At 38.8% G+C, this 21912-nt stretch overlaps 1 protein-coding gene across 1 annotated transcript in view; it reads right to left on the bottom strand.

Annotated features, from left to right (window-relative positions):
• The window catches only part of LOC6638049 (zwei Ig domain protein zig-8), a 119053-nt gene that overhangs the window by 75979 nt on the left and 21162 nt on the right, over positions 1-21912 (bottom strand). The window contains exon 2 of the mRNA XM_047011299.1: positions 15053-15075. The gene's annotated coding sequence lies outside the window, so the exon portion shown is untranslated. The remainder of the gene's footprint in view (positions 1-15052; positions 15076-21912) is intronic.

Raw genomic sequence — 21912 nt, 5'->3', positions numbered from 1 at the left:
AAATTCCAAGTAAAATAACTGAAAAGGAGCTTTGAAACTTTTGAACAAAAAAAAATTTAATAAGAAAAACTCATCCATCAAATTAGGCAATGTTATCACCAAATTATATGCATTTTGTTGGTACATTAATACAAAGAAACATTTTGGAATCAAGTATTATACAAAGTCAAGCTAAAGCTATGATTATCTATCTAATATGTTCTTCTTGTGTGCCTCTATGCTTTGCAGATAACCTTTACATACATACATATGTATGTATGTATGTACCTACATTTTATCTATGTATAAATACTTTTACTGTTAGCCGATAAAATCGATTTAAGCGAAGCTAAAAGCAAAGAAAAAAAAGGATTGTAGGATGAAAGTTAAATTTGGCCCTTGTTAATTTTATGACCTGCATGGTGAATAGGACACGATTTTTATCCAATTTTGAGTCCTTTTTAGGCTCTAATTTATTGTAAAAATGTTGGGAAATTGCAAATAGTTTTCGTGCCGAAATGGAGTAGTTGAAATTGAAGTAAACACAACAAATTTGTTTATAAATATTTCTCTTTAACTTTCAGCGATTGTTTGTGCAGCTGTTGTTACAGTTGTTGACAGAGTTTTTAATCAAATTGTAAATTTAAAAATGTTGAGCAGAGTTATAATAATGTGATTCTATCGATCAGATGTGTACGAGTGTGTTTATAATGTTGTTCTGCTACATTTGGTACTTAATTTGAACATTTTCTAGTTCTAATGACCTGTTCTGGTGTACAAGCAACTTCCTGAGAGAGGACAACTTTAATCACTTTGCAGGGGCATTTTGTTCGTCTGTTTGTTGTTGCTTACACAAATACATAAGCAAACACTTTGGACTAAAACAGGCGAAAACTAACAAACAAGCAGGTTAATGTCCCTTTTCATATCCTCCACTCGACTCCACTTTTGGCTCTGATGGTGCTTCATCGTCTTGGTTCTTGCCTTGCCTTGCCACAAAAATGTAAATGTAAATGTAAATGCTGAGTGTATTCGTAGAGTGTATTTATAACATGCTGTGTGTGTGTGTGTGTGTGTGTGTGTGTACGTTTGCCCCCTGTTAAGTAGTTATCGCTGTTGTTGCTGTTGCAAGAACATTTTGGCTTCTCTAATGCGTTCATTGGCAACCAGGCGACAGCAGCAACCAGGCAACCAGACAAACAGCAATTTTGCATTAGTATGCGTGCCATTTCATGTACATAGTTCCACTGGCCCATCCTGCTTGGGCATTGCTTGGTCTGGTTCTGGGTCTGGTCCGAACTGATCGGGTTAGTTGCATTCCCTCCCCCCTCTCGCTCATGCACACACTCTTTTCCTTGGTGTTGTTGCAAAATTTGCGTTAACTTAATTTAATAAACTGGCATGTTGTGCCGTTTGAAGGGGGAGTGGGGTGTGGGGTGTGGCAATGGAATCATCGGAAGTGGGTAACAACGATGGTAACAAACTTAACTGCAAAGTTTCAATGTTATTTCTAGTTAGAGTCTGATTTTGGATGAACTTGTAAACTACGTGTAGATTTATTTATTTTGTTCACTCTTTCAAGCTCAGAGCCAACTAAGCTAAAGTTTAAACTTTCCTTTCTCTCCAAAGCTCCTGCATGTAGAAACATTTGGCAATTAGTCGAAAATAAATTTAATTAAATGTAGTCCTGACTTAATTTTTTTAATATCACGCATACGACATGTAATTCAATGGTATTAGTACATTACACATACGACATGTTGTACAATAAAAATGCAAACAAAATGCTTAAAGTAATGAAATACTTTTCTATATTTAGGAACAAGATGAAAAAATCTTTAATGAACTTTGTCTTAATTATAAACCAATCATTAATCAATATACCATAGACCCAGATGATACACACTTTTATCGAAGGGCCTCATCATAAGTGTAAGATTCTGTTGATTTCTCTTTTGTCCTTGTCCTTGTGTGTAAATTATGTATGCCTGAGAATATGGAGAACTTTTCAAAAATCTGTTTACCCATTTATTTATTTTTAACCCTCCCTTTTACCATCCCCAAAAACCTGTTTCTCTCTCCACGGTGTGTGTGTGTGTGTGTGTGTGTCTATGTGTGTGGATGCTTGTGTTGCTATTAAAACGCAATTTTAATTTTGTGCCAACATTAAGCACATGTCATGGCAAAATGTAAAAAGGGGGCCAATGGGGCAAGTTAATACGCACATATGTACATATTCCTACATATGAACAAACATATGTAGGTTTATGTGAGAAGGGTGAGAGGGGTGGTTTTAGATGGCCTTGACTCTTTGTGTTGTGCAACAAGGTTGATGGAAGCCAAAAAGAAACCCTTGAACCTTCCCCAAAAACCCAGCAACCCATCCAACGACATGCCACAATTTTGTGCAAGCAAAAAAAATTCTTCGAAATTTTACAGCAAAAAAAGTTGATAGGGAAGTTTTTAGCTAAGACAGTAACAACAACAACAACAACAACAACAACAACAACAGCAGCAGAAATGTTGATGTAACGCAAAAATATTTAAGTCCCTGTGTGTGTAACAAAGAATTTTGACGCGTGCCAGGCAACAAAAAAAAAAAAAATACCTAAAAAAGGAAGCAAGTAAAATGAGAAGAAGAAAAACACCAACCAGACATGAACATTATAAACTAATTAAGACAAATAACTGGATTGTAATGTGAGCAGGCAAAGAAAGTCAATGCAAAGGGGGAAACGAGGTGCCGGGAGACAAGGCAAGACAAGAACGAAAACCAGGACGAGACTAATTACTTAACAAACCTTCGAAATGTAATTAAATTTACACATTTTCTACACACACCAAACAGAGAGAATAAGAAACGCTTACATATCAATAAACATTCAGTGAGCTCTCAATTATTGAATAAACGTTACGCAGGTGGGCAGCATATCAAATTAACTAAATATTTTAATTCATGTCTTTAAATACAACGAAATTTGCATTAAATGTGTCCAATTTATTTCGATTGAACTTCTTACAATTTTGAAAGGTTGCGTCTTAATTTTCTTATTGGAGCTGTCTCAGCATCCCAAAGAACTTCTCAGTAACTTATACTGTCAATCTAATCGACAATCTGAGTTATAAGGTTGTTTCTTTTTCAACTGCCGAGAAGTATTTTTTAAAAGGATATCATTGAATGGAGATCGATAGACTTAAATTTGAAGAACCCAAAAAAGGTATGTCATCGAAAAATCAGCTTATGGCCTACAGAGATAAGGCCTCGAGAAATCGATCGATTTTTTGGCTCCAAAATCAACAAGGCTATACATATAAAAGAAAGATATATAAAAGTATGTCCTATATTGACATGCCAAAGCCAAAAAGTGAAGCCACAACTGAATTACTTAGATGAGCCGATGCCCCAAAAAGCATTCAATGAATAATGCATTGACTTATACGAATGAGTGAGTAGATAAGTTCCTTCTCTTCCTCTCTCTCTCTCTGTTTCTTTATTCCTTGCACTTACTGGCCGACCTTGACAATCAATTTGTTTCTATTATTTTCTCTATTCCTAATTTAAAAGCTAGCCTTAGCCCCAAACATAGTCTTAGCCTTGCCAGGACCGGCTGAAGAAAGTGAAATTTGAGGGGCATGGCCCGTCATAAATTTGTATTTGTCATTTAATAAGAAGTTTTAAGGATATCGAGCTTGAAAAATAAAGACATGCGTCTATTTGGCAAAAGTATTGGAGAATCGATTGCATCTGGTGTACTCCATCAATCATTCTAGGTGAGGGTGATTTAATGCTCCGAATCTGATTTGGTCACACAAAAGCGGATTTCGAAGAAGATGGCAAGAATAAAACGCCCGCATCTGTTTTATCATTTTTGTTTTCTTGTTTGACTTTTGCAGTGCCAGACGAAGCGATGGGGTCTGCAATCTAATGTATAATTAAGCAGCTTCTCGTCTGCCCTGGTGGATAACAGAAACCTCCTTAGCCATAGCCAGCAGAGACAAGGGGGAAAAAAAGAACAACAGCAGACAAATAAAATAAAATTCAATTCCAAAAGGCCAAAAAGAAAAAAAGCCGGCGACAGGATCTGCAGATGTAGCCAGTCCTTGGATATGAGTGAGCCAGTCCTACTCTATCTCTTCAGCCCTCTCCCTTGTCTAGGCTCCTATCTCTCTCTCTCTCACACTTTTTTTTCTGTTTCTCTCTGTTTGTTGATTTTGTTGTGTTGTCAGCACGTTTGTCGACAATGACTGCGACGCTGCCTGCACTTATCAGCGACGCCAACAGCGAAGCCACGACGCGTAAATATGCCGCGCAAATATGGCGGAAGGAAGCAGATTAACACGGCAACCAGATACCCAATAGCAACAACAACAACAACAAGAGCAGTAGCAGCAATAACAACTACATAAATTCATGGAGAAGCCGGCAATCATCGCTGTTACCTTTCTCCTATCCCTATCTCTTTGCTTCGTTCCACTCCGCTTCTCCATGGCATTGCTCTTTATCCAAAAAGCCACACTCCACCTGTCTTTCTGTCTTTTTGCCTTTCTGCTTTTCTGCCTCCCCGCCTGCCTCTCTGCATTTATCGTTTTCTTCGTTTTCAATGCTGTGTATATTTTTGTCATTGATTTCAGTTTATCTCTTGCTGTTCTCCCTCTCTCTTTAGTATTCGCCTCCTGTTTGGTCTCTATCTTTTTGTATACCCTACTCCAAAGGGGTATCTATAAATATTCTACTCTTTGCTATACTGTTTGATTGAATATATAAATAATGTTACTTTTTGTATCTAAATTTTCTTCAGAAACTGCTCTTAGCACTTCTCTTTTTTGGTAATTAAAGTTTTATTATAAAAATGGGCTTTTAATTTTATGTCTCACAATCTCACAAATTGTTTCAGTTAGGGTATAATCATGTCGGTTTTTTTAGTGAGTGCATCTGTGTGCATCTTTGAATGTATGGGTGAGTTCAATTTAAACGGCAACCGACTTTTCAGTGGGGGTAAAAAAAAAAACAAAACAGAAAAAGAAGTAAATTTCATTTCATTTAATTGCCGCCCGCAATTTAATTCCAACTCATTTCCAATCACGCACACCAACTTCGCTTCGTAAGTCACGGTAAGATGGAAGCACACGCAACACAGCTGCAATGCCTCAATATCCTTTCTCTCTCCGTGTCCTTATCCTGGCCATGTCTTGTATGTGTATGTTGCCAGTGGCTCAGCCCAACGGATACATTTGGAGCTTGGTACGCATTTTAATTGGGTTTACTCGAAAGATAAAGGATCCAATTCATATATGTATATATACATACATTTTATTGTGAAATGATTCCCCTTTTCCCTTAATGAGTGACAAAATGGGCAAAATGCAAAATGAATGCAACAAACTGACAACAAAAAAATCACACCAAAAGCCAATTCCATAATGATTTCCAATTCATTTATACATACAACCAAAATTTTGGGCACAAAATGCAACATTTCACAGTAGTTCCCAAATGAATTCATTTGCCATCAATCGATTGAGTCCCCATCATCCCATCATTGAAACAATTTCATTGCATTGGCAATGGCAAATTGAAAATTGGCCCAGTGGCCGCGCGTAGCTCATTATTTTGCATTAAGCTTTTTTTTTTCTCTCGCCGCCATTTTCATTGTCATTCAGCAGCCATTGTGCAAGAATATAATTTGCCAAGACCACCCAATATCAATCCACAAAAACCCCACGCCTCCTCCACTGACCCGCCACACGCAAACCAAAACCATTTAACTGCAAATGCAATGTGTGAAAAAGAATACACAAATAAAAAAAAGTGGATCACATCAGATACAGAATCCGAATCCGTATCCGAATCCGCATCAGAGCCCGAATCAAAGCGTGTTAAAGGAGAATCAATGCGATTGTAATGAGCATTGACCGCAGTGTGAAAACAAATTGAATGCATCCACAGTCACGCACACTAATACAAAGCAATAAAAACGCACACCCACACACACATTCAGTTTAATTTCAGTGGAAAATAAAGGGAAAATCAAACCATTTTTCTATAACTTGGCATTCATTGGTTGCATTGATTAATATCAACCAATTGCCATATAAAATGTTGGCTTGTCTTGACTGCCACTTAACTGACAGTTGGTTGAAATGAATGCTTGTTAAATATTCATTTTCGGGCGTGTTCACTTGCTTGCTCAACAATCTGAAGGAGGATCTCAAATGTCGGAACTGTCAACGTTCTAAGTTGTATTCAGAGCATGTTCAAATTGTATAGTAGCATGCAGATGTCACAGTTATATCAACAACAACTGTAATTAACCGTTTTTGTAGTAGAAAGTCTGAAATTATTTGTAGAATTCTGTTTTAAATGGCGTTAAAGTTTAGTTTTGTATACAACAGCCTAAAAGTAGGCAATTTTTTATCCCTATAGCAAGATTAGCAAATGCTACGAACCCTGCCTGAATATTAATTTACTTCGATTGAGGCATTCTTTGAATACACTCAAAGCTATCAATCCGTGTATTTACCATGATCAGCATTACTCATAATCATTCACAACTTGCCTGACTCGTGATGGATGAACTAAGTTTCATGCTGGAGTGAATGTTACAAAAATCATGAATGCAAAAGTTGAATGCCATTCATAATATTTATAAAGTTGGGCAACTTTTTCTTCTGATGCTCTCTAACATTTAACATTTAACATTTTACCTTTTCATTTGCATTTGCATTTACATTGACAGAACTCTATCAGAGCCATTAACTTGACGGACAAGAAGGCATCCTCGGATGAGTTGCACCCCTCCCCCACCGCCGCCCACACCACGCCCATTACATTGTTGTTAACGCCATAAATATGCAAACATGCAGATGTCGCAGTTGCAGATGCAGAGCAAACGAACAGACAGACAGACAGACAGACAGACACACAGAGAGAAAGAAGGTAGAAAAGTGGAAAAAAGAAAAGAATAAAAGAAGTAATAGTTGTGGCACCATAATGGCATGATAAGAGGTGGACAAAGGGGAGGGACAGGGAGTTAAAAAGGCAGGCTGAGAGTGGTACGCTGGCACATAACTAGCGTTTAACATTAATAAAAATTTGTTGTCCACAGTAGCAGCTGCAGGTAAAGCACACTGACAAAACACAGAGAAAGAAATAGTCAGAGAGAGCAAGACAGACCGAGTTGAGGAAAAAAAGCTTGTCTCACATTAAATGTAATTAAAATCAGTTGCAGATTTCAGCGGGCTAAATGTGCGGGGGGCAACATGGGGGGGGTCTACTAACGATGCCCGCGAAATTAAGTGAAAATGTTTGTTCTAGAAGAGAGAGAGAGAGAGAGAGAGAGAAAAAAAATTCTCTGCATAAGTTCAGGCACACAAAAAAGAAACATGAAGGAAGAAAGTAATGAAAACGGTAGCTTCAGAGTTCACTACACTCTTACAGCTCCTTCTCCCTCACACTTTCTGTCTCTCTTCCTTCCCCTTTTGTCTGCCGGCTTCGTGGGTATCTGACATATGCAAATAGGTGCTCTTTTAGGTTTTCTCCACGTTTCTTTTTCTTAGAGACTTCGACTGCTGCATTTAGAATTTAATTAAATATGTTGGTTTTACCGGGTCCAGGTCCGGGTCCGAGTCTGGCTACGGTTGTTATGGGTGTAGGTCCACCCAGCTCCGTGTTTAATCGCCTAACCGCAATGGCAACAAGTGTCCTACCTTACACACACAGACACACAGACACACAACCCTCTACGACATGCCCTTCGCCCCTCTTGAACCGTGGGCTTCCTACGGGAAATTACAAGCCAAAACGTGAATAATTAAGCGGCCAAGAACATTTCCTCAATGCTGGTCCCCCAACCCCCACCCCACCCCACACAACCAGGTAGCGACAGCAGGAAAAAATAGAAAGAAAACCCGAAATGGAAAAAAGGAAACAAAAAGGAGGAGGGACAACCGCCCACTAATGCGTTGATAATTATAAAACGACGGCAATGAAACAGAAAAGGAATAACGAACAAAAAAAGGCACAACAAGTACAAATGAAATGCCCCAAATACAAAAAGGAAGAGGAAAATATATTTTTTTACTTCCTCATTTGGACATCGACTTACAAATACTCTTGAATATTTGGACAAAATAAAATTCAGCAAACAATGACGAAATAGAATAGTTATCGATATCAAAAGGGGGTTCAAGTGACTGCTATTGACTCCAACTCTGTCATTGAGCTTGAAAAACCATCGAATAGAGATTGGCTGACAAATTTTATTCACTCCAAAACAGATGACACATCAAATGTAAATGAAATACAAGTTTGAAATGGATCTAAAACTATAAATTTTAAAATCAGGTTAAAACGCAGCGAGTTTTGAACTACCAATATTACCCCATACTTTTTTTTTTGAAGGGTATACAACAAAACGAAAAGAGAAGCGCAAAAAAAAAAGTAACCAAATATAAGGAAAAATATAAGGAAAAGGGCAACTGGGAGAAAATTGAAAGTAAAAATAAACACAAATGCGTCGATTGTTTCACTTGGCGTGTGTGTGTATGTGCGTGTGTATTTGTGTGTGTGTGTCAGTGTCTGTTTGTATGCTGCGGGTCCCAGGCCGAGAATTGTAAATATTTTATTAGTTGAATTACGGCAAACGCTATGAGGCCCGAGAGCCAAAGCTGCCAAAGGCCGCAAACATCACGCACGAATCCTTCCTTCTGCTCATTCCATTCCACCTACTCCATCTCGTACTCCTCCTCCTCCTCATCAAAAAAAAAAAATACAACAACCACACCAACAACCAAAAAAAACCATCAAAAAGTATTCCATATACATATATGTATGTATGTATGTATATCTATGTAGGTATACACTTCCACATGTATATATATATTTGTTGATTTTCTGTCTGCTTCTTGTTTAGTTTTTGCTTTATTTTATATTTCCAAAAATAGGAAAGATATTGAAGCTAAAAAATTAATTTAAGTGATGTGAAAAAAAAATCAAAAATCAAAATATGCCCTGAAGATTTTTATGTGAAACTTGGTTTTTTTTCAGAATCCTTCCGATGCCCCTTTATATATGCAATAAGCAATCAAAGAATTCATTTTCAGGCTTAGATAATGCCTATAAATAATATTTGCAACGAGGATCAAAATATTCGATTAATTTTATAGAAGTAGAATTAATAAAAATTTACGGGCGATATATTTGACTCATTTTACATCTGTCATTTTCTAGGTCGCCCCTTCTACTCTCCCCTGCCTTCTATTTGCTAAAATTGATATCACTTTTAAACACTTTCTAGCTGAGCTAGTTTGCCGTATCAAATCCCTTGAAAACCTTAGTTAAAATGCACTTAAGTGGAGTTTACATAAAGTTTTATATATTTCACTGCATTTTCTTGTATTTTGTTGAGTATTTGCTCGAATGCCGCAAAGGGAAAAGCAAAAGAAAGCTGATTTTCGATGTTGATTTGGTCTTATTCTGGTCTGGACAAACAAACTAAGAAACCTAGGGAGGGGGTGGGGTTAACTGACTGTAACTGACTCCAGCCACTGACCTTGTTTCTTTAGTCCTAACCCAGTGAAACGCATTCGCTGGTATTATAATCCTCATTCTTGTTGAAAGTCTCTTGACATTTATGATGAACGATTTGCCACGCCATTGCAAATTAAAGTAACAACAAATAGTAATAAAAACAGCAATAGCAACAACAACACCAACAACTAAAACATCAAAAACCCGAAACACATTCCATTGGTGAGCATAAAAATGAGGAGCGAGGAAATGGTAAAGGGGCAAGGAGACCAAAATCGAATAAAGCACTCGACAATCATCATCGGCAATGGATAAAACCATAGCAGGGCGTAATGGAATAGCTTGCCATGTGCCACGCCCTTTCGCCTTTCGCCTTTCGTTTTTTGCCATTCTCCATTTGTTTTTGTATGCACAATATTTATATATATATATGTATATATAGATACATATAGATTTTCCCGTTGCAAGCAGTAAAAATGTGGCTGTGGTAAATGCATCATCATCCACGTAGCAGAACAAAAGCGCAAATAAAATTTGTATCTCTAAAAACATGGCACAGACGGCAAATGGGAGAGAGAGAGAGCGGAAAGCGGGGTGGTGGTGTGGGGAGGAGGTCAGGGAGTATACGGTAAGGGCATGTACATGTAGACCGGAGACATTTCACTTCTCATTTTTGAATAGCTGCAGCGATGGACGGAAAATGTGGAGCGAAAATAAAAAGCCAAAAAAAATTGCTTTCCATAGATATACAATATGCATTGGTTTTAGTTTCGTTTCAATTTGCTTTAATAGATGCTTTCAATATTTTGTGAAATATCTAAAAGATTCAAATATCCTTCATCTATCTCAGCTAAATCGAAGCTATGCCAGTTAGTCATATGCAGATGTATCTACGAAATGTCTAAGAGAACTATCAGAACCTAAAGATTTGTAAGCAGTTGAGTTCAAGAGTTTAATACATAGATTATATAAAGATTAGTTGTTACTCCGACTATTTGACGAATCACTGACAAATTTCCCTGCAAATCGGACTTGTTCGTTTCTGATTATTTTGACTTTATTCATTTCAACGCTCCATCAAGACTTTACTTCTCTTAGCCTTTCAACCACATTCATTTGGCCCTCTATACTCTGGACCCTCTTCCTTCTCATCTCATCTGTTCTTTTTATTTATTCATGTGGCTTGTCTCTCAATCTCCGTTCGTCTCTGTCGTCTTTTGGCCTCTTTTTGGTCAACCACAAGCCATGCACGAGACTAATTGCTTCATGGCCACAGTGTGACCAGAAATTACCACATTGCCATTCGAATGAGGGGGTGAGTGAGCAAGAGAGAGAGACGATGTCCTATTCCTTTCATTCTATCCCAATTGAGTGTCTTGTGATTTACATTGCGGCAATCGCGAAGCGGCATAGAATGTATGACCTTGTTGCTTTTGGCTGGGAGGACGAAACGGTTAGGCCATAAGCACTGCCCCATTATAAATGACTTCAGTCAGACACACACACACACACATATACAGACCACAAAATGTTCGCACATAATTAACTGATATCAACTATGAACAGCCGCCACAGCTGTTTCCCTCAAGTTAGAGAGCCTCGCCTAACTTTTTTATTAAACATGGCCAACCAAAAAAAAAAAAAAAACAAAATATGAACTAGCCAAAGCTGTTGTTACTGTTACTGACCATGACTGGCCAATTTGAATCTCCGTTCAACCAACATCCCCGACCCCTTAAAGGAAATATATTATGCTTAAGAAACCTTCACATTTGCCAAGAGATGAAAGAAAAGTGTGTTGGGAAATGAAACCATCATGGTCATTTGATCATTAATAAATCTTTTAGTTTCTCTCCTGCAATTGATGGCCGCCAGACCTAACACGGATTAAAATGGATATCATTTTGATGCCCTTCTTAGGATATTAGCAAGTCGTTGCCTTGCTTCGTTCTTTTTTCGGGTTTTTTCCTTTGCTCATGTAATGTCCATTTTCATTCATTTTATTTTCCTTTTTTCATAATATTCAAATCAAATGCAAACAATGGCCAACAAAGACCTAAAGTCACTCACTTTTCACAGCTTTCCATGCCGTCGTTCCATTCGGATTAAATATAGCTCATAGTTTTTTTTTTTTTTTTTTCTTTTTGACTCAACTGTTTGCATTAATTTGATTCCCTTTTGGCGTTACCTTGCCTAATGCTCCCCGACTACTTTGCCTAGCTTCCGCATTTTATATTGTAATATCCGGCCGCTGCTTTGGTCGAGTTCCCCAGGCCCAGGCCCAGGATCAGAAGAGCATGAGCAATAGCAGGAGCAATAGAAGTTAGTGAGTATCCCTACTTGGCCTCAAGTTGACCTTCTGTCTCACACAGTCTTGGTTTTTATGCAGTGCTTTGTTTGCATTTTCCAACTCATTAAGAGTAATTCGCTATATACTACCACTTTTTCTCCTCTCTCTCTCTCTCTCTCTTTCATTGAGACTACTTTATATATATATGGATACATATCTCTCGTCTCTTGTTCCTCGTCTCTTTTTATACTCCGGGCAGAATAAATATTTATGTACTTTTCTGTTTTTGCCTTCAAAAAGGTGCTCGTGTGGAAATTAAACACACGCAGACTTCTCAGCCAGGTGAAATCTGGCTAAACAACAACAACAAGTTATTTATGTGGCTGGGCTTCGGGGCTTAAATAAATTACCACAAATATATACATAAAAAAAAAAAATTCAACAATGAAAAAACCAAAACTAATGAATGTGTAACACTGAAATTTTAATACCCTTTCTGGCTAGTTTTGCCCCACGGTACAAGCAGTCACCATAAATCAAAATTGATAAAGAATTCCCAACTAGTTTTTGCGTTGACGACATGATATGGCTATTGCAATTCTGGAGTTCTTTAGCAAAGTCTGCTGATGATAGAACTTGCTACACAGACAACCTGCTTTCCTTTCTGTCCATTATTCATTATGTATATTAAATAGATAAACAGTAAAGAATCGTGGGAACGATGAACATAATAATCTCAACAACTAAGAGAGTAATTTTTACTAATAGTGTTGTAAACTTCTGTCTAAAAGGTATATAGCCACTTTCGATAGAGTATATACAATACCAAAAACCAACGAAAAACCAAAACGGAAAACGAAAAATGAAAAACTGAGGTTGAGTTAATTAATCATCACATGAAAAATCACTGTATCAGTGGTCAGATGCAGATGCTGAAGTTGAAGTGGAAACAGAAACAAGAGGGAACACTAACAGGAATACGTTTTGGGCATAGGCATAGACTTTGGTCTATGCGAAGGATTGGATGGGTGGGAGAGAGAGAGAGAGAGAGAGATTGGCCAAGCTGAGACCCATAAATAAAGTGACAACACGCACTAAACAAACGTGTGCAAAGAGACAGTACGTTAGCTGGGATGAGAGGCTATCTCTAAACGAAAATTACGCACAAGTTTGTTCAACAAGCCAACAAACAGGAATGACGAAAAAACAGGACACAAAACAGAAAAAAACCAGCAAAAAAAAAGGAAAATAACAAGAGAAACACCCAAAAAAAAAAAAAAGACACAAAATGTGACATGTAGTGTGTACAACAAACAAGGAGGCGTCTGGTGACTGGTGACTGGCCACTGGTCACTGGCCACTCACTAAGTATGCGCAAGTAAGCGATATGCTATGAAGAATGGCGGACCCGAGGCCCCAAGTCACTGAGCCAACGAGCATTGCAAATGTCAACGGAGACAAGGCAAATGTTGCAGACGGAAGGGACCAACCAGGCAAAACAAAAAAAAAAGAGAACGGCTTTATCTACAGTAGAACAAAATCGGAGCTAAAAAAAGAGCATTCTACTAATTTAATTTACTTAACTAGGTATTTCCCACTTGCTTTCGAAACAGTTAAAAGTAGCTAATATGGCTTATGGTATACATATATGGTGATCAAAAACGTTTTTACAAATACTGAGAATGGTGAATTGAGGACAAGATAAAAAGTCTCAAGAGATCGTTTTGCATTTGACAGAAAGTTCATTAAACCTTACATCGATTTTTGTAGTGCTTTGCGCAATAAATTTGCCCCACAGTGCCTACCGTTGCAACCCCTTCCCGCCAACATGATGGCTGACGGAAGTCCGTTAGCGTGGTAATACAACACACACACACACACACACACACACACACACACACACACTCGCTTTCACAGCCACAGAATGCTAATGTTATGTGTGTTAGCCAAACGTTGAGTGAGTAAGCGAAGTCTTTATACATTTTTTTTCTTCCTTATTTTGGTTGGTGCAGGACAAAACAATAATAAAATAAATAATCATAAAATAGAAATAAAATGACAAATTATTTCCGTTTCCGTAATGCTGAAATGGTAAAAAGGCAAGCAGAGAGAGAGAGGGAAGCTTACTTAGTTGCGACCATTGCTCCCTCAACATTTCTAGTACTGACCGACGACGATGATGATGATGATGAAATTGAGGAGGATTAGAAAATGTTACCCACCATGGTAGGAAAATGTTTCTTTTTGCCTAGCACGTGATCAACTCAGAAAACTGGGAAGAACTGAGAAGAATGAATGGAAAATGTTTGCAGTTTGACGAACTTGTAGTTTCTTCTTGCCAATGGGTTAAAACAAAACGTAGTTAATAGTGAAAATGTTTTATTTCTGAATTGAAATTTCATGCATAGTCCTTCCCTGCTGTTCCAAGTAACATCAAGTGCTCGAGCGGGAGCTACAACATTATGGGCGTCATTTTAATGAAATGAAATTCAAAGGCATAAATAAGCAAATATCACGCAAAGTAGTCCGCGGACTTGAGGGCGTAAGGGCAGAAAGAACTGGCTACTCCCCCAAATCCAATCAACAGCCTTTGCGTGCGCTGAGTGAACAACAAAATTTGGGAATCAAAGTACCAAAGATTGTGGATTACTTTATGCACATACATATATTTCAGTGGGTAGTTGCTAGTGATTGAAAATTTCAGCAATTTTAATAACTAAATGAACTTAACTTCTCCTATAATTAAACCCATTTCGTGTTTTTAAATGGCTTCTATTTCCCTTTTTGTAAGATCTTCAAGATCCTTTTTTAAATTTTTATATCTTTCTGAAACTACAATCATTTCGGTAGGCTTACGTTGGAAAGTAATTATATTTGCAACTGCTGGTAATTGGAAATTCAAATTACTCGTGATGAAACACACCCTGCCGACATATACGCCCCGGTGGGAACAGAGGTGGGCGTTAACTCAACTGACCACTCCCCGTGGCATCTTTTTGATTACAATTTTTGTTGGTATTTTATTTCAGTTATGTTTTTTCCTCGGTTTCTTTTTGTATTGTAAGAGGGGTGGAAATAGCCTAGAAACCTGAAAAACTCAAAAAAAAAAAAAACGATGTCGTGCCAGGCAGAAATTAAGCAAATAAACTTGTCAACACATTCAACTTCATTATCGACTAGGTTCCAGTCAAGAAGAATAACACAAAAAAAAAAACAAAAAAAAAGGCTGGACATTTTGGCATGATTCCACTTACCCGATTCAGCTAAGTTCGATACCCTGCAAGGAGAGGGAAAGAAACGAATGAGAAAAAGAAGTAGAGTAAGATAAATATATAGATTACCACAAGGCAACGTCAAGCCCCGAGACAACAACAATAACATAAGCAGAGAGATAAATAGATAGATATACAGAGAGAGAGAGAGAAAGAGAGAAAGAGAGAAAGAGAGAGAAAGAGAGATGGGAAATATTCATATGCTGCTTATTTGTGGTTTCATTTACAGCGCCCCAAGCCAGACTAAGCTTAGGTCCGGCAATCAGAAAAGGGGTTTCGGGTCTGCCTTTCAAATTTAGATTTAAGGACACCCCAAGGCAAGGATTTCACTTTCCCACCCCGCCACTTCTCACATTCCTACCACAGCGTCTTGCTCACTGCTTTTGTCTCTGAAATAAATCATGAAATTTTATAGTTTTACAAGCAGTTGGACATTTAATACCAAACATACATAATAGTATAATCAGGCGAAGCAACAGTGGACATAAATTTTACAGCCTTCAATTGGCGAATCAATGTGTGGGGAAATGAGGATGGAGAGATTAGGGATGGGGCTGAGCAGAAAGGCAGGATTCAAACAATTTGTACAAATATTGTTGTTTGCATATCGAACCCTTCTCGCCGTCGTCATCATCATCATCATCATAATCATGATGTTGATGGTGGCCGTTCGTTGTCGTTCACACAATGAGCAAGACGAGAGCAAACAAATTTATGACCATCATAACAGCTAACAGCTAACAGCCAACAACGGCCAACGACGGCCGTTGTTGGCCAATTCAGGGCCAAAACCAAAACCCGGGCCTCAGCCAACGTTCGACACCAAACAAACACCGAGGCCAAAATGTATAGATGTATGTGAGTGGGAGTGTGTGGGTGTGTGTGTGTGCTACAACTACATAATAATCATAATAATAAATAGCAATAAAAAAAATGCTACAAAGGAAATTAAATTTCGGTATCCGCGAAGAATTTCAAAAAAACCTGCACACAGGAAACGATGGACAAACGGACGGACAAACGGACGGATGTGCCGCCACAACGGCTGTTCAGAAAACACTTTGTGGCCACCTCCATCTTCTGTTCAGCTACCCCTCCCTTCCTCCCATCCTCCCATCGAGGGGGCAGTTCACCCATCAAATTGACCATAAGCTGTTTAACTGAGTTATTAAAGTTCAGGTCGCGGATACTGAACGACGGAACGGCTAAACGACCGAACGACTGAACGTTCTAAAGGTGCAGCCAGTTGGAGGACGACTACAGGATCTGGATAGTCGATTTGCTTCCAAGGGCGGAAGATAGCTATATTAATGTTAATTAATGTTAAATACTTTGAACGCAGTAAAGAAAATCATTTGCTTGGGCTCTTCCGCTCGTCCGTTTAGACTGAAAAGTGGGTCACCCACCGAAGTTGTCTGGGGCTTCATTGCGTCTTCTTTGGCTTGAAACTGCGCGTGGCTGTGTAATGCCTTCAATTGGCCATCAGCAGCATCGTCATCATCATCATTATCGAGGACATCATTAATAATTTGAAATTAGCCCCAACGTTGGGCGCCAATGACATAAATAGCAGAGACACTGCTCGCAGGACTCGTTGTCTGACAGACATTGTTTATTTCCATTTCACTTGGCAATCGATTTAGTCAATGCGCTATCCCCAATCCCCCAAACCCGCCCCCTCCAATCCAAGAGTTGTTAACAAAACAATTCTTTATATTCTAGTCAATCTTTTGGGTCAATTATGGTCTTCCTCCTATACAAATACTGTTTTTAACTCTGCCATCAACTTTTCACACTCAGTGATATCCCTCCCACCCCGCCACTCATCCTCATTCTGAAGCTCTCCCCTCTTCGCTTCTAGCTCACCTTGGGAGAGATTCCTTTCCTCTAACCAGTTGTGGTGCCTTAAGGACTGGCAAACAAACGATTCACACATTAAACGAGCTGACAATGCGGCATACATAAAAAGCCTTTGTTCCACTCTACTCCACACCACCTTCACCACTTCCCTCCCCTCCCTCTCTGACACACAGAATATGGGTGTGTTCTTTACGCCCCTCGTTCATTCAGCAAAAATGGGGCGTGGCCATATGACGTGTGACAAATTTTTGCGGTTGGACAAAGCCAGAAGCATGAAGCATAGAACTGAACTGGAACTGTAACTGAAGGCATAAACGGAATGGGTGGGGTAAGAGAGACAGAGAGAGAGAGGGAGTGACAGAGACGAGGCGAACAGGAGACAGAAGAAAGAAGCGGTCGGGTCGGTCAAATGTGTTGCACGTCTCTCTCGTCTATGGCCGGAAAATTGTTCAACATATCCGGGAGCGATGAGGTTGGCTGGCTATTGTGTTTTTTTTCTTCTTCTTCTTCTTTTTGTGGTGGCCACTGGAGTGATCCAGATCCAAAACCAGGGAACAGGCAGCAGGCAGCAGGCAACCGTCAACCGGTAGCAGCCAGCAGGTCGACTTTTATTCTACATTTCAGTTGCTCGTTACCCCTTGTCCATTGTCCGTTGTCCGTTGTCGGTTGGCAGTTGCCCGTTTTACTTGCAGTTAAATAGGGCGGAAAAATAATTGAACCATTATCAGGCAGCCGCAATAGCAGCAGGAGCAGGAGCAGCAACACCATGGCATGGTGTGTGTGTGTCTACTGCCTCCTCACCTCATCATCATCATCATCTTCGTCACGTCAAATGCCTTGGTCTGTGTGTGTGTCTGTATGTCCTTCTCCTGCGCCAACATGAATAAATTTCAAACTTGTTTCGCCTTTGGTTTATGCTTATTACAAAATATTTAACACCAGCAATACTAAGGGGACCCCTCCCCCTCGTACTCCTCCAACATAGAGGCGTGTCTGAGAGAAAGAGAGAGGTGAACAAGAGTGACGCCCATGGCAAAAATTGTTGCCTCATTGTAAAAATTTATGTTAATATTTTAAATTTTTATGTTGGCAGCTGAACTGTGGGCGAACAAACTGTGAGAGCAGCAATATGCTGTTGCTGCTGCTGCTGCTGTTGCTGCTGCTGTGGTTAGACCTCGGCAAGGACCTCGTCCTCACTTGTAAAATGTAATGTAATTTCTACGCTGCCGGCTCTAGGCCAACGCTGGACAAGCAACACACACACACACACACACAAACACACACACCCGGCCATGTTCGCCTGCCTGCCTCTTAATAATGCTGCTGTCGTTGCCGCCTCTTCTGCCTCCTCCCTCTGCTCCTCCTCCACCTCATGTTGCTGGTGCTGAGTGGGTCAAATCCTTGTTTGTGGCAGGCAGACAGGCCCTTTTAAAGACTGAGCAATTTTTTAAAGAGCCACAAACTGCAATGACAGTTAACGTTGCTGGACACGCATGTGTGAGTGCATGTCTCTCTCTCTCTCTCTCTCTCTCTGCGTGTGTGTGTGTTTTGTTGTTGTTGTTGTTTTATGAATATTTTATGCCCATTTTTTATGCGCATTTTTCATATGGTGGAAAGCAGCTTGAACCGACAACAGAAGGATATGAAGAACGTTGTTTGGCATCATTAATTAAGCCCGCCAAAATGTTGATGATCATCACGATCATAAAGATGATAATGATGTGGTATGGAGAGAGAGAGAGAGAGAAAGCTGCTGTCATCCCACTCCCTCTCGGATTTAGCGAGGCGTAGAGAAAACATTTTCCATGTTTATTTGCCGCACATTGCTTAATATTTTGGAAGAGAAAAAACGGAGCAACCAACCGACGAGTTTAGAAGGAAAACAAAAAACAAAAAACCAATGCCTCAATCAATCATTTTTACTATATATAGAAGAATACTATATAGTATTTACTTGATATGAATATAATTCCTATTTTTTTGCATATAACTTGATGGTGGGTGAGAGGTGAGAGGCAGAGTGGCTAACTTTGAACGAACGAGCCGCAATTTGGTGGCACGTTGTTGTTGTTGTTGTTGTTGTTGTTGTTGTTGTTGCTGCCTTTGCGTTGAGCCTCATTAAGCGCACTTTGTCTGCCTCTGCCGCGGTTTGTCCATTTAAAGGCGTTTCGCTGGTTGCCACTGACATCCCCACCCCCCCGCCTCCTCCACCTCCTTCTGCTCCTCATCATTTTTTCTGCTTCTTCGTTCGTTCGCCATAAATTATTTTTAAATGCATACTTATGTGGATTTTTGCCACGCGCTGTTGCTGTTGCTGTTGCTGCCGCTGCTGCTGCGACAACTTTTCATAATTTTTATTTACATGATGCGGTTACGCGTCCGGGTCCAAGGGCACACTCTGGTTTGGGTGTGAAGGGCGTGGCAAGCGCATTAAAATTATTTCACCCAACACCAAGGCAAAGGGGATAGCCAAAGGAGGAGAAAAGTGCTCACTTAAAGGTCCCAGAATGTCTGCCCTGGCCTGTTGTCAGGCCTGCCTGCCATATGATGATGCCTATGAAATTGCAGCAAAAGTGGCCCCAGAGAGAGAAACAGAAAGAGAGGCAAAGTAAAGAAAAGTTCAGTGAACGCCTCAGTGACCACAGCAGCTGAATGTTCCCGATGGCTCGGACAAAAGATTCAATTACATCCGTTTTATCTTTACAACACGCAACTCGTCATTTAAGCAAAATCTGCAGCGTAATAAATAATGGTATTCATTTAAATATAAATAAGTAATTTCCGTCTGTACTTTATTTACTTAAACTGGAGATAGTTCAGATCGTTAAACTTGGATAACCCAATCCTTGACCAATCGGTATAGTAAACATTTTCTAAGCAAAGTTCGATATTCTCAAACATTTATTACATTTATTATCTGTAAACTTTGAAAATCATATGTTATCAGTAGATCGATAACTAAACTATATGATTCTGCAATTCTGGAGAGACTTATTAGCAAAGTCTACTTTCTTCTGCTGCTGCCATTGAAACAATCTACTTCAGAAGAGACCTCGAGCTGCAAGATTTGATCCCAGAGTCATTAAGCTAATTTCAGACTAAAGCTAAATGCAATTAAGCACATGAGATTCCAATAAAAACAAATTTTTGACAAGAAATCCTTCGCATTTGCCTTTACTCATCTACATTTACCTATTGTCTATGCCATGAAAGCCTCTGATAGATTTGTCCTTTCCATTTTATTTACTGTTATATATAAATATATACATATATATATAAATGTTTATATATGTATGTATGTGTTTCAATGGATTTTTAATTGAGTTTTACCTCTGCCCACACTAATATTCTCTTATGTTGTGTGTCGAATGGGATATCCTTGTGTTAGAGCGTGATATGTGTGTGTGTCCATGTGTGTGTGTGTGTGTGTGTGGACGTGGGAGGTGGGCGGAATTAATTTGGCGTTTTTTGTTGAAAGTTCTTCACATGGTCACATATATATATATATACGTATATGCAGAGAAATTGGCTTAATTATTTATTTTTAACTAGGAAAGGCAAACGCAGGATTTTACCTATATTTGAACCCCTTCCGTGCCATCTCTCTCTCTCACACTCGCTCTCTCTCTGTCTCTTTATGTGCTTAACGGTTATGATAAAACGTTCGAAATATTCTCTTTTCCTGACCACGCCTCTCACCTACCTACCAACATATGAATCCTCAGCCTTAAAAATACATCCACACACACATCGATTTTCCCCCTTCTTCATTCTCTGTCTCTCTGTTTCTCTCTCTCTCTCTCTCTCTGTTCTATCAAGTTTATTTATTTATTTTTTATCGAAAAATTTATTCTTTTTCTTTGGTTTTAAAATCCAACTTTTGCTTTTTATTTGTTTAATAAATACCCATATAAAAACTTTGTATCCATTTATAACTTTTTACCACTTAATTACTTAAGCAATTCGTATATGTATTTGTGTGTGTGTGTGTGTGGAGGCAATTTGCGGCAATTTGCCTTGATTAGACATCAATCGAAGAAATGGAAAAGTAAGATAAGTCAAATTAAGCAAAAGACTTATAGCAAAGTAAAACAAAAAATCAAAAAAAAAAAAAACCAGACACCAGCTAACCAGCAGACAAAAAGTTCAGAGCAAATCCTTCAAGGCAAATACAAATCGAAAGGATGTCAAGGTCGTACGTTAGTTTCTATATATGAATGTTTGAATTTTCCCCTAAGTGATTTTGAAATTTCTCAACGTTTTCATCCTTAAGGCGGGTATCCTTTGCCATTCGCCTTCCTCTATATGGCCTTTTGACATTTCAACCCGAAGACCACCACGAAAGCGTCAAGTTAAACAACAATAACAGCAACTAAAACGACCTGCCACAGCAACAACAAACAAACCGACGCGTCGTTTAATATTAACGCTTTGCCTGGCACTGAAGCAAAACCTTTTGTAATGGCAACGGCAACGGCAGCGGAAAACGCCAACCAAAACTTGCAACCGAAAAAAACACAAACACCACACAACGGGTATAATGATTTTCCAATACAATTTGAGCAGGAAACGAGATTTACGTTAATCAAAATCATTTGGGTTATAATCTAAAGGCGATATCTATCGATAAATAGGTTCGATTTTTTACACTCGATCTAACGGTAAGTGAAGAGCAATACAGAAAACTCTGTTTATGAGGAATATATATATATAGAACGTGAAGAGTTGATTACAGTTGACATAAAATATCAGTTCGATAATGAAATCGATTGCAGCGATTTGCTTGTTTTTCTTTCTCAATCGATTAAAAATTCGTTAAATAATTGTTGATTTTCGGGCATTGTTTGAAAATATACAAAAAGAACCTATCAAATATCCAATCAATTTGAATGTTTCTCTATTCTCTACTTTTTTTTTTTTTTTGTTTGAATGGCAGTGCATTTGATTGTTCGTTTTGCTTTTATATAGATAACCTAAATTTT

The sequence above is a fragment of the Drosophila willistoni genome, assembly GCF_018902025.1.
Source record: "Drosophila willistoni isolate 14030-0811.24 chromosome XL unlocalized genomic scaffold, UCI_dwil_1.1 Seg141, whole genome shotgun sequence".
Taxonomy (NCBI): domain Eukaryota; kingdom Metazoa; phylum Arthropoda; class Insecta; order Diptera; family Drosophilidae; genus Drosophila; species Drosophila willistoni.
The sequence above is the reverse complement of the archived record's forward strand: the minus strand, read 5'-3'. Positions and strand labels throughout refer to the sequence as shown.